General features: G+C 41.3%; 2 long non-coding RNA genes across 2 annotated transcripts; one reads left to right on the forward strand and one right to left on the reverse strand.

Annotated features, from left to right (window-relative positions):
• Positions 1 to 3,118: 3,118 nt before the first annotated feature.
• On the reverse strand, positions 3,119 to 4,102 carry LOC120808540 (uncharacterized). The gene is made up of 3 exons (XR_005709977.2): positions 3,958 to 4,102; positions 3,679 to 3,879; positions 3,119 to 3,597 (listed from the first exon to the last, which is right to left on the reverse strand). It is a non-coding gene; the product is annotated as an uncharacterized LOC120808540 (long non-coding RNA).
• Positions 4,103 to 9,017: 4,915 nt separating this feature from the next.
• LOC144389340 (uncharacterized) lies at positions 9,018 to 9,838 on the forward strand. Its single transcript, XR_013453326.1, has 2 exons — positions 9,018 to 9,263; positions 9,371 to 9,838. It is a non-coding gene; the product is annotated as an uncharacterized LOC144389340 (long non-coding RNA).
• Positions 9,839 to 12,219: the final 2,381 nt, after the last annotated feature.

Raw genomic sequence — 12,219 nt, forward strand, 5'->3', positions numbered from 1 at the left:
CAGATAAGGGTTTATTAAACCAGGGTTTAAACACAATACAGGAGTCATTAATTCATATACGGATTATATTTTTATATTTTCACCATGGTCCTTAAAATCATTTCAACTGACGTGAAGTGTAAACCATCAAAAGTTCTAAATTTCAACCATTTACATTGTTATGTCATCCACAGTAGTTATTTGTATAAAACAACGAGTTTCTAATTATCTAATTGGAATATAGTTTTAGTTATGTGTTTTAAGCTGCTTAGATCTTGTGTTAGGAGTTCAAACATGTCATAATTACCTCTTTAATGTCCATGTTTTATTGCTGTGAAAAACATAGATTGCATTTATTTAAAAGATACATTAGTAAAGTTTATATTAAGGTCTTTGTAATAACTATTAATTAATAGGTAATAAGGCCCTTGCAAGTCCTTACAAGATGCTTATTAACATTTATAAGCCTATATAAGTGTTAATAATGGCATTATAATACAGTTAATAGAAGGCTATAACACATTTATAAGCATATTTGCCATGCCTTCATTAATCTTCTTTTGTTTGCTTATTGATATTAAAATATACTTTATTGCTCATCTATTATAAGTTAACTATAAATTAAGTTAAATAAGTTAAAGTGTCGTGTGCAGAATTCTCATAATGTCACTTTTAGGGAACTATATTGCTATTTCACTGCAAACAGAGGATACAGAACCACATTTTAGTATCTCATTATACATTCTTACTTCTTATAACATTATTCGTGGAATTGTTTGACATAAAGCAACTTCAATGAATGCACATGTTTGTCTTCTCACATAACCTCAGAGGCACCTTCTGACGCTTCCCCTATCAACTTTCACATTCCTCGTTCCTACATGAGTACTTTGAAACTTGATGGGAGAAACGCACGAGCTGTATATCCAATCCGGTGTATGATCCCAAGAGGGAGGCGCGCTGCCCTGACATAATATTGCATGAGAGCGCATTATTTACTCCGCAGCGCTGCTCTCACTGGAGTGCTCTGGCCCTTTTTTTTCCTCCACGCTTTTCCCCCCCGATAATAAATAACCCCCACGGGTCTTTACATCTGCTTATCACTCCTGCCACGGTAATCTAACACAGACGTTTGTTGGGCCTGACATTTATACAGAAGACACGGAGAACATTCCCTTTTCTCATCCTGGTGAGTCTGTTTGCAATTAGCCGTGTCCAACAGATGCAGGGTCCAAATCCATGAGCTTCACTCAGGAATGGATTGGTCACGCAAGGGTCAATCACTCGCTTCATTATTTCAGTGGCAGCCGAAGCATTCGTGGCAACGGCCAGTTATGTGACATGAGAGGAGATAGTTGAAAGGGTGAAGTTCAGGACTGGATTCTTAGGATATTTAGTATCTAGTTTCAAACTAAAATGGTTTGCAAAGTAAATGGTGAATGGAGCTGCATTCATGAAGCGCCTTTCAAGTCCTTCAGCCATTTCCAGCACACTTTCAGTGGCTGCATGACCAGGTCCACTTATTGTACAGATGGTAGAGAAATCATTCGCTATCTAATGATTAAAATCTAACTTCAAACCTGATTCGCAATTCTGTTCAATTCTATTTCAGGATCTGCTCCAGTCTGCTGTGCAAAGGCCCCGTGGCAACGTACGTCATTAAAGCAGAGTAAAGTGTGCACGGCGCTTTGGTATTTGAGAAAACGTTCATCAACTGATTGCAATCATCTAAACGCGCAAAAGGTAACATTTATTTATTGACGACGCCCTGTTTTTATGTGTTTCTGTTGCTCGCGTTCAAAGCACAGCGATGGAAGATGAATGTCTGATTCGTGAAGCTGACACGGGGAGTTATCTGTACAATGAGTAAATAAGTGTACAATAAACAAACACCTAAACGATAATTGTGGTGCATAACTATGTATCAACATAGAATTAAATATAAACATAAAACTGTTTGTGGTTGGAATGGATTCTAGTCGTACAGGGTTTCAACAGGCCTTGCTGTGACCTTAACCGTGACCTTAAACCAACATTGCATGCAAACACACATACACGGACACATACCTAGAAAAATTGCAAATATTATCAGATGAATCTGTTTGCACAGCCCTGACAGGACTCTTAACATTTGAAGTTAACCATGTCCCCCCAAATTGATGGTGTTTCTACCACGAATACGGCTCGGCGTGTTCAACTGTCAGGAGAAAAAGAAGAGAGAACAAACATGTGGTTTCCCATGTATAGTAAACAGGCCCTAAACTGTACATCTGTGTCCAGCTCTTATGTAATTATCATGCGTCCTGTAATAACTAACATGTGAGGGACGCATTTTAAACAGCTGGATTGTCCCACAAAAGACACATTCAACAAATATTCTGTTCTATGTGGCTGCTGGAAATTCTAGGATATAATTACTTAACTCCTTTAAACCAATGTTTCCCAGAAAGAGTTCATCACACAGCTGAAACCTGCTGCTGGATGCCAAACACTTTTGCAACGTGTAAATGTTTTAAACACTGCAGTCGTTAATCATATCGCACATACACGAAGCTCCTCCCTGCTGTGTGGTCTACTCCGTCGCTTGCGTGACAACTTATTTTCTCTTTTTTCTTGCATTTTCTACTTCGCCGACATGCCGAACCCACCAAACGCTCTCTACATCCTGTGTATTGAAAGCCCACTCACACATGTCGTTTTAGGTCAGGATGTTTTCTTGTTTTGTTTTTTTTCGGTTGCCTTTTAACCGCATCCCTCCTCCCTCCTTTTCCTATTTCTATGGGAAGTCCTGGGTTGTGGTCCAATCATTTTAGTTTTTATTAAGATGTGGCGATAACGCGGCAGGTTGATTGCCTCATGGAGCCACAGTAGGAAAGGGTGCGGCGAAGACCCCCAATTAGGCGTCATTTAAAGAAGCCTGCGCTAGATAAAGCTATTACAACATGGCATCAGGATGTACTAGTGAGGGAGCCAAAGCGCTCTCCGACAAAAGCTTTCATCCAACAACAACCCGACAGGCAACTCCTTCTAGTCTTGAGAGGATTTAAAAACACTGCAAAGCTGTAGGAACAGATGTTCCGCTCACCGAGCTGACATTAAAAACTGAAAAAGGAAGGTGGCTTCAGAGTTCAAGTCCAGCTCTTTTGAAGACCTTTTATTGTCACTTTCTCAGGCAGAAGAAATGTTAATGGGTGTAATCATGCATTTTTTACTTGCGGGGTCCATGGACCACAACTCGCATGTGTTATCTTCGTAATTGAGGAAACTAGAAAGCAAACTAAAGATTTATCTCTGTTTGCAGGCAAATGGAAGAAGTCCCAAGGCACTACACAGTAACCAAACTGACCCCCCCCCTGTTGCACCCATATACAGTAAGCAGTAAGCATGGGTTGAAATGTATTTGTAGACGTAATATGTCTTCATGGAGCCAAACAGGAAACTAGCAAATGCCATTAAATGAATCTACTCTGTTAAAATATTCTGTGAGTGCTCAAACTGTGTTGCCGTACTGCTGAGAGTTAAATATCTAAATCTATGGATTTAATCCATTAACCCTCGGGGAACGACCACACCTCTTGGGAGAGGGCGTCAGAGGGTCAGTCACTGCAAATCTTCCTCCTGTCACGGAGAAAAGACATAACTGGAAGGTCTGTATCCAATTTTGCACATGTGTTTGAACAGAACTCATACTGTACTCACGCTCCTCTGTCCGCACCCGGGTTTGACGGATGCCTGTTTTCCGCGGCCCTCGGTTACTCAATATGCATTCCGCTCAATCGCCCCAAACACCTGTTAAACATTCGAGTGCTCTCAGCCTTTTTTTTCTTCTTTTTTTTCTTTTTCCAAACATCGCTGCCTGTCGGCATCTGCAGTTGTTTGCGAAGCCTTTCAGGCAAGCAGCTGCTGGCGGCAGAGAAACTGCAGTTGTAAAACCTTGCATTGCATTCTATCTGGCCTTCACTTTACTTTTCATCCCACCTGAACAAACTCCGGCGGAGGTGCGCCCTCTTAACCGTGTGACTTGAATCGCGGTGCGATGCCGCGCAGTTGCCCCTCACTTAAGCAGCATGAAAGGGGCCTCTACATAAACACGATGAGAGCTTGTAATTGTTCTTGATTGCATGCATCCAGCTCGCTGATTACCAGCATGCATAGGCTTCCCTTCGAGCGGGCTTATCAGGGTGTGCAACTGTTCCTGGCTGAGGGCCCCAGTCGCAGGAAACGAGGGGTGGGGTGTTTTGCGGGAGGGGGCGGGGGAGGGCTGTGGTGATAGAAAGAGTGTCTATCCACTTGCCTCCTCTCCATTCCATCCATCCTTGTGGCTTTAGTAGTGATATCTTTTTGGCTCCTCTGGTGATGACTCGCGAGGAGGGCCGCGCGTCACTTCGGCTCGGGAGAAGATTTCTCAATAACTGCTAAACCAGATGCATGGGGAATGTGGTGGTGGACTTGAGAAGGGCGGCTCCTGGGCCCGGTCGCGGGCCCCAGGTGTCGCGTTCGCTGACGGCTATTTTGGCTAACCAGAGCTTCGTAGGCAATGTTGAGAATGGGGTTGTCATTTTGCTGCATGCTTGCAAGCTCCCTGGTTACACCGACACAATTAGCATTGACACAGCGGTAAAAGCTGCAGGTCGACTTCTTTCTTCTTTTTTGCCATCTCATCAACTCATATTTATACAAACAGTATATTTATGAGAAAAGTAGTTTACAACAGCACATAGTTCTTTATACATCTATCCCTTTAATTCTGCTCACAAGCTGCAACAGATGCATCCATATTTTAAAATGCTTTACCCTCTTAGCACAGTTTCAAAGAATCCTGTGAAATCATTCAGTCAAGCATTACTATCGAGGCAAAACATTCCTCTAGCATCCCCGTCATATATCAAAAAGTAAAAAAGTTTGATCCTGTATAGTTGCATAACGAGGACCACATGCTTGTCAGAGGATTGATCACTTGCTTTTTTCCTTTCTAAAAGGCCGCATTGCACAAATGTCTCACAAAAAAACTTGCCGATTAAGACAAAGTATCAACAGATGTTAATATGTGGTTATTAGTGAAGCCATGGCTTTTCCTGACGAGCCTCACATGGCGTTTTTGGACTTTACATTGTAAAAAGGTTGAGAAGGTGAAGTGATTTTTGAGAATAAATATACAATTATAAGTATTTGAAACTATTTGTATTAGGAAACTAAAAACCCTTTCAGTTGGATTTTCTATCATTTCTTTTGCAGAGAGAAAGAGACCAGCTCTTTTCTCCTCACCTGCGTGCTTCTCATCTTTAGCTTCAACAGCAGTCGCCCGCTGAGTGTCTGATGTACTTCTTTGACCCCTGTAAGCGTTCTGAAACCCCCCCTCTGATCGTCACATTGCACACAGCTCAAAGGGTTGCACGTGGAGATAACGACACATGGAGGGCCGGAAAAAAACAGAAAACATGCAGGACTCGTTTCTTGGGATTAGATAACTGTCCCCCATAGGAGTTTCAGCACATGGTAAACTCAAAGAGCCGAGTCGAAGAGAATTCTGCAGCTGGAAATGTAAAATATGCTCCGCCTGAGGAATTCCATGTCAGCAGAGAACCTCAGCTCAAGTGAAAAACTTTGAGAGTGGTATTTACACTCAACACGTACAGACTCACTGCAGTGGGGACACAAACAGTTTCATAACTGCCATAACATCAGTGCCTGTTGAAGAGGCGACATATTTTAAGGTCAATACTTCTGGTCTTCTCTGGAAAGAAGCCATTGGTAAGGTCTCTGTTTATGACATGCGGCTAAAATAACCCTTTTTTTTCTCACCAAGCTAATTGGGTTCCTTCAAAGTGCATTGTAATGTAGGATATTAGAAATAAATTGACGACCCCGTTCATATAATTAATAAAAATGCATATAGTGTACAACAGAATACAGCCATGATTCTGAAACTGTGTAATCAATAAAGTAATGACAATATTGTAAAATCACTGTAAATCTGCAACTGTAATAGAATAACATCAATGTACAGTTATGATTGTATTTGATGTAATGTAATCAACTGGAATGCATGCATGTAATACTTGAACAACAACTGATATTGACTGAGGGTCATTCGAAATCCGAGTTACTTTGAACTCACCAGAAGACCACTCCCAAAGGAGTGGACACTAACTTTCACACCTTTAAGCTTTGGTATAAATACCTGTTGGAACCATTGTTCTGGAGCTCGCTGGTGGAGGCGACAGACGGGCACTAGGGACGGTCAAAGGACTGACCTGGGGCCTGTTGGTTGTTGAGACCAGCGGCTCCTCAGCTGAGATGTTGTTTTTACCACAACACCATCACTTTTATTAAATACATTTGATTTTATCCTTTCGATCTGCGATGACCTCTGTCTGTCCGGCGTTTCTTCATTTCTGAATACAACAGTAATCATTTTAGAAAATAATAATAATAAAATGCTTCACCTTTAGCTGACCTTAGTCATTAATCCTATTTGCATGTAAATCAACAGCTACGGCTTTTACCGATGCAAGTTATCTTAGTCAAACACGCAGTATTTTTAACTCCTAGCTTCTGCCCTTCTGAGCTCTTCAGACATTTGCAAACCTGCTGCTTTGCTCGGAACCTGCAAGAGATTCAAAACAGAAACAGCAATAACAAAAGTTTCCCAGCGGATGGACCGGCTCCAGAGAGGACTTTAAAGTATCTCCACGGCTCCACTTTGACTCCAGGTCAACTCACTCGTGCATCAACGCCGCATGTATTTATGAGGCCTCATAAATCAGTCTGGACTATTCAAGATATTGCTCATGCAAAGCTCTCTGGAGTTGATGCACATGTATGTAGAAACCTGTTACCCTACCCGACTAAGGACAGTTACGAGTAATGTGGAAAAAGGACCCTGGCTTTTCTCTGTCACGCCGACGGGCCTGTTTCCCATCAGCCACATACATAACTCCTTATGGAAGATTCCTCCCAAGGAATGTAATGTTGATCCCCCGAGTATCCCACACGACGTGAGTAAGTAGCTTCACAGGAGCTGTATCGTGCAGTGCACAGGGAGGACTCCTTGTGAGGACATTACTGGTCCTCATTACAAGTGTCACCCAGTGAATACTTTGGGGATGGGGCACGCGATACCAACCACGCATGTGGAGTTGACCTTTGCATGTGAAACAACTGAGCAAACAACCACACGGAGGAAAGTCCGTGCAAAAATATCCGCTGCAAGGTGGTGCCCCCCCCCCCCCCCCCCCCCAAAAAAAGAGATAAGAGTAGTAACACTAAGCAAATGTACTGCGTATGTTCTTATTTGATATATTTAACCGTGACATTTCATCAAAAATACCAAATAAATCTTCAAAGTCTGCTCAGAAAAAAAAATGGAAATGTTGAACCTCAGTTCGACCTTTACATGGCCGACTTAAGTAAAGCGAACAAAAGCAGGCTTCCATCCTCCTGCTCCTTTGGTGGACGATCCCTTAAACTCACCGGGTCATCTTTCCACTGCCGTCACACTCAATCTGTCAACAATGGACAAGTATCTACTACGCAGTCGGAAGGGTTTTGAAGCATCCATGACATCAGAGAGGGCTGAGTAGTCATATATGTTGCATCCCGGACAAAGGATGGAGCTCATTTCGGCCAGGCGGCTTGTTTATTTTCCACAAATCTGTGGTTTATGGCACAGATTTAAACCATTACGCGATTTATCTCACTACGGTGAGTGAGTAGAGATAAATCGCTTAATGGTTTTTCTGGAATGCTTCTTAAAGTTCACAGGGAGGCGAGATTAAAAGTGATTGAGCTGTTTAGTTTAGATGGTTTTTTTTCTCTGCTTTGTGGCTTTAATGTTCAAAGAGTTGAATGTTCTCACATTCTGTGAACCTAAACAAGCCAACACATTTATTTCCAGTAGAAATAATGGGGATTGTTTGAAATTGCCCAAAAAGTCCATACAAGCCTGGCGAAGCAAGAATTTGACGTCACACGATTAGGCAGCAGCCTCGGGGTCTAACCAGAGAAGCCAATAGAATAACACTTCACGTTCCCTCGTCTCGAGTCATTGATCTGCTTTTTTAATGGCTTTTTGATTAGATGCCTGAAATAAGTCTGTGGGTAACACAGGATCATGTCCACATAGCGCCTTTTTCTCGGGGGCCAGTGTTTTTTAAAGTTGTTCCCAATGAGGACAGAGCGTATGTCTTTTTACTGAGTGCACCGCTCTCAACGCTTCAAATTAGAAAAAAGCTCTCATCTTTTCACTGAAATGCACAGAAGCAATGCTAGTCAACCATTAAGTCGTTAGAGATATGTGGTATGTGGTCGTCATGGAAACATAGGAAGGAGGAATTAAGCGTTGCATGAATTCCAAAATGAACACACAGAGGTTGCCGCGTAAAACATCAGACGACATATGAAAGAGGCCCAAGTCAGAGTCAAAAATGTACGATTCTATTGGATTTGTGTGGTTTATAATCTTATGAAAAAAAGAGATGTCACAAAGTAATTGTATTTCGGCCCCTTTAACCTGCACTGTGAATACCGCATGCTGTCGCCTGCCAGTAGCTACAGATAAGGCCCATTAATTACTCCTCTCATCTTATTCCACAAAAGACACCTATGTGTATTTTATATATTGTCCATCCTGAGGGGATTCCTGTACACTAGCAGATCAAAGCGTGTTATCCAAATCAGTCTCAACGTCGAGCTCATTCATGCCTCTTAGGGAGGTCACGATATGTAGAAGCAACGACCTTAGCGCCCCGGTTCCTCCGGGGCATTCTGCTGAGAAATGTGAGACTCAGAGCACTTACTGTCATTGAGCCGTCCTGACTACACAAACAGTTCTCATGCTCCCTGCAGTTGATTGCTAAACTACAGACATGATAATTGGTCCAATAATTGCAGATCAGAGCTTCACTGTTGTAGAAACATTTCACAGGATATTAACTACTCAGGAGGCAAAATGAGTCTTGTGACGAGGACGAGGCTTTGTTTTGTAATGAGTGGACTGAAATTGTATTTTTTTTTTAAGAGTTTGAGGGGAAAGAAAATGAGGAAGTATCTACGACCGTCATGAATGAATGACGGTAACAGTCGGACCACATATCCTTTCCTGCTCGGCAAGTTTGCTTATTAGCTCATTTGTGAAGACAACAACAACAACAACAACGACAAAGGGATCCCGGGATCAACAGGATAAAAAGCCTCTACTTTCTGCCAAATATTACAACGCAACTCTGTGTGGCTTACTTCTAGCGGTAGTGCGGCGGATTTGAGATCTCTCAACATTTGTACAAGTAAGTCATTTCCCAAAAGGGTCTGGGGAAACATTCGGTGCGCTGCGCTCCAAAAATAACAGAAATCTGTTGCTGGTAGTGATTAACACCTCTGGTTATTCATAAAGCTCTCGGATCCAAATGAAGGACCTTTGGCCGGAGGGGATTTGCTGAGCGGCGCTCAGATTGTCATCACACTCACTGTGGGGGCCTGCGAGCCAATTAGATGAGGTTGCCGGGTGGGCTTCCAGTGCGAGAGGAGGCACAGGCGTGTGATGTACAGTATTTAACACTGTGACACGACGAGATCCTCGTTGCACGCGCGGCCTGTAGGGTCACGGACGGAACCCCGGTGATGCAACGTGAGACGCCTACACTGTAAAAAAAAAAAATGTTGAAAATACGGTAAAATACTGACACCGTAAAAATTACGGCGTCAACGTATAAGACATCACGGTATGTATTTTTATAAATGTACATTTCAGAGTTCATGAGTGTTAAAAAAGTCAAATTAATTGAATCAGTTGTTTCTAAAAAAACGTTTTTTTGAAGTACTTTTACAGAACTGTTGCAAAATAAAGGAAAATAGAATACAATACACTGTCCTGTTTTTGAGTTGTATTTCATTTGAATAAGTGAGTCCTGTATATACCTGAGGAATATTTGCTACACTGAACAATACCACCGCTTACCTGTAATTAGCCTCGACAAAGATGATGTTTGAGTCATTGGGTCCAGATTTGATTGAAGACAGGTAGGAGAGATGCAGCTTTGTGTTGTCTGTTCAAAACTATCAATAATAATCGGAGTAACAACAATACCAATATGACTGATCATGGCACTTACACAGTTGCATTATGGTACTCACATACAGTACCAGCCAAAGTTTGGAAACACATTCTCATTCAATGTTTGATCTGTATTTACAGTTGTTCTATATTATATATTCCCCCTTTGAGTGAGCTCACATACCTCTACATATCAAACTATTTGTTAAATGGAAATTTGAATATCTTACGAGTATTTGATATCCTTATAAAATAGGACATAACTTGTTTTGTCCTATTTTGTGATAGTCTGTTGTGTAACAGACTATCATAAGCTTGCATCGTGATCCATGCAGCTGACTGCCTACAGGTCCTCTTCTTCTCAACTGTTGGATAACAAGTACTTATTGTATGTTCACATGTTCTATTCCCTTAGGATGTTTCAGTACACAGGTCCCCACCCTTGATCTCTCGCTCTCTTTATGAAATAAAAGTTTAAGTTTTGTTGTTGAACATTGAAAAATACAACAATGTATTCAAAATAAAAATAACTGGACCAAAAATATTTTCGGGTTGAATATAGTTTTGATTCAGCTCTTTATTTTTTTTCATTATATTTCAATTTTTTTCAATCTTCACTTATCACTTACTTATTTTTTGATATTCACTTTATTATATTTTTTGGTGGCAGATTTGATATTTTCGCATACAAATCTTATATTTTCAGATTCCAAACATTTTTTTTCCAAAAAGGATTACACGCCCCTTCCAGTTGATGCCCCGCCCCCTACGCCACATCAGGGTCAAAAGTCTGAATGTGAAATAAAGGATCCGAACGCGAAAAAAAAGATCTGAAAGTGAAAATTAAAAGATGCCCAAATTGTCTCATGCAATGCAATACAAGGTTCCTATGACTCCTTTCCGACTGTGATAAATCCAAAAAGCATGTTTACCTCATGAAGAAAGGCTGTGTTCCTTGGAATCACGTCGCTTTCTCATCGAAAAAAGTAATGTTTAATTCGTGCAGAAGAAGTTCTCAATGCTTATCACTACAGTTTGATCTCTCCCTCTTTCTCTTTCTGACTGTTTCCCTCTACCTCCTCCACCACCTGTCATTAGCTCTGTTACGCAGGAAAGGAATCCCTCTGCTAATACCGGTTTTGTTCATATCACAGTCTATTGCTGTTTTTGGTGCAATATTCATTACAATTAACAGTGAGAAACAGTTTTTCACTACAGGGCTGCCTGTTAAGTGTATAATACGTTATGGCACCATTGGGACCACAATGGTTAGTATATTGAACATTAACAAAATGTAGTTTTTAGAAGTGATACACAATATTCAATGTTGTGCAAATGATGAGGTGTTTCTGTCATAAGAATATTGTTTAGTGAAATTTACAGTGACAAGCAGGGCTGTAGTGGAGGGTAAACACACGTAAACGTCGTTTACGCATCTCTGGGATTTTGGAAATAGCGTTTACGCACCTTAAAGTTTCCCGCGCCTTGTATTCTTTCTTTGGAATAATCCGAAATAAACTTGGTGTCATTTTTAAAAACACCTAAGACTACGTTTCATATTGTTGAACATATAAACGCTGTGGTCTGAATCACGTTCATCTGCGCTGTTTGGTCCGTGACCCTCCAATCAGCCCCCTGCGGCGGCGGCTCCACCAATCAGGATGTAAACACACACACACGGATCAGCCCGCCTGATCAGAATGGATTCATTAGTTAAGTTGACTTTTGGAGCTTTCTCTTATTGGTTAAGGAGCAGGGGAAGTGTTAACTTGGTTGTTAATATTACACGTTTCAGCTGTAACACTTTGGGCCTGTTTCCAGAGGCCTTCATTTTTTTTAAGGTCCAATAGAGGTTCTTTCTTTTGTCTCCCCCTCCACCACCTTCAATTTTTTAAGGCCTACACATACTTTTCTTTACTGTTTTCTTGAAATTGACTAAACTACAAACCACAAAAACATTTATTCACTGTCATTGATTGTATCTGACTTTAACTGATAACATAATGCAATATAGCCAGGACAACCTTACAGAGCCGCGGCACTTTGTGTTGCGTTGCTTCCCATAGCGTTGTATCGCGTCGAGCTCTGTATGATAACAAAAATTGTAGTTTACCCACCTCTAATTTTACCACTACAGCACTGGCGACCAGATGTTTTATTTAAAATGTACAAATATTTTATATGACAAC

This window comes from Gasterosteus aculeatus, chromosome 18 (assembly GCF_964276395.1).
Source record: "Gasterosteus aculeatus chromosome 18, fGasAcu3.hap1.1, whole genome shotgun sequence".
In the NCBI taxonomy this organism is placed as follows: Eukaryota; Metazoa; Chordata; class Actinopteri; order Perciformes; family Gasterosteidae; genus Gasterosteus; species Gasterosteus aculeatus.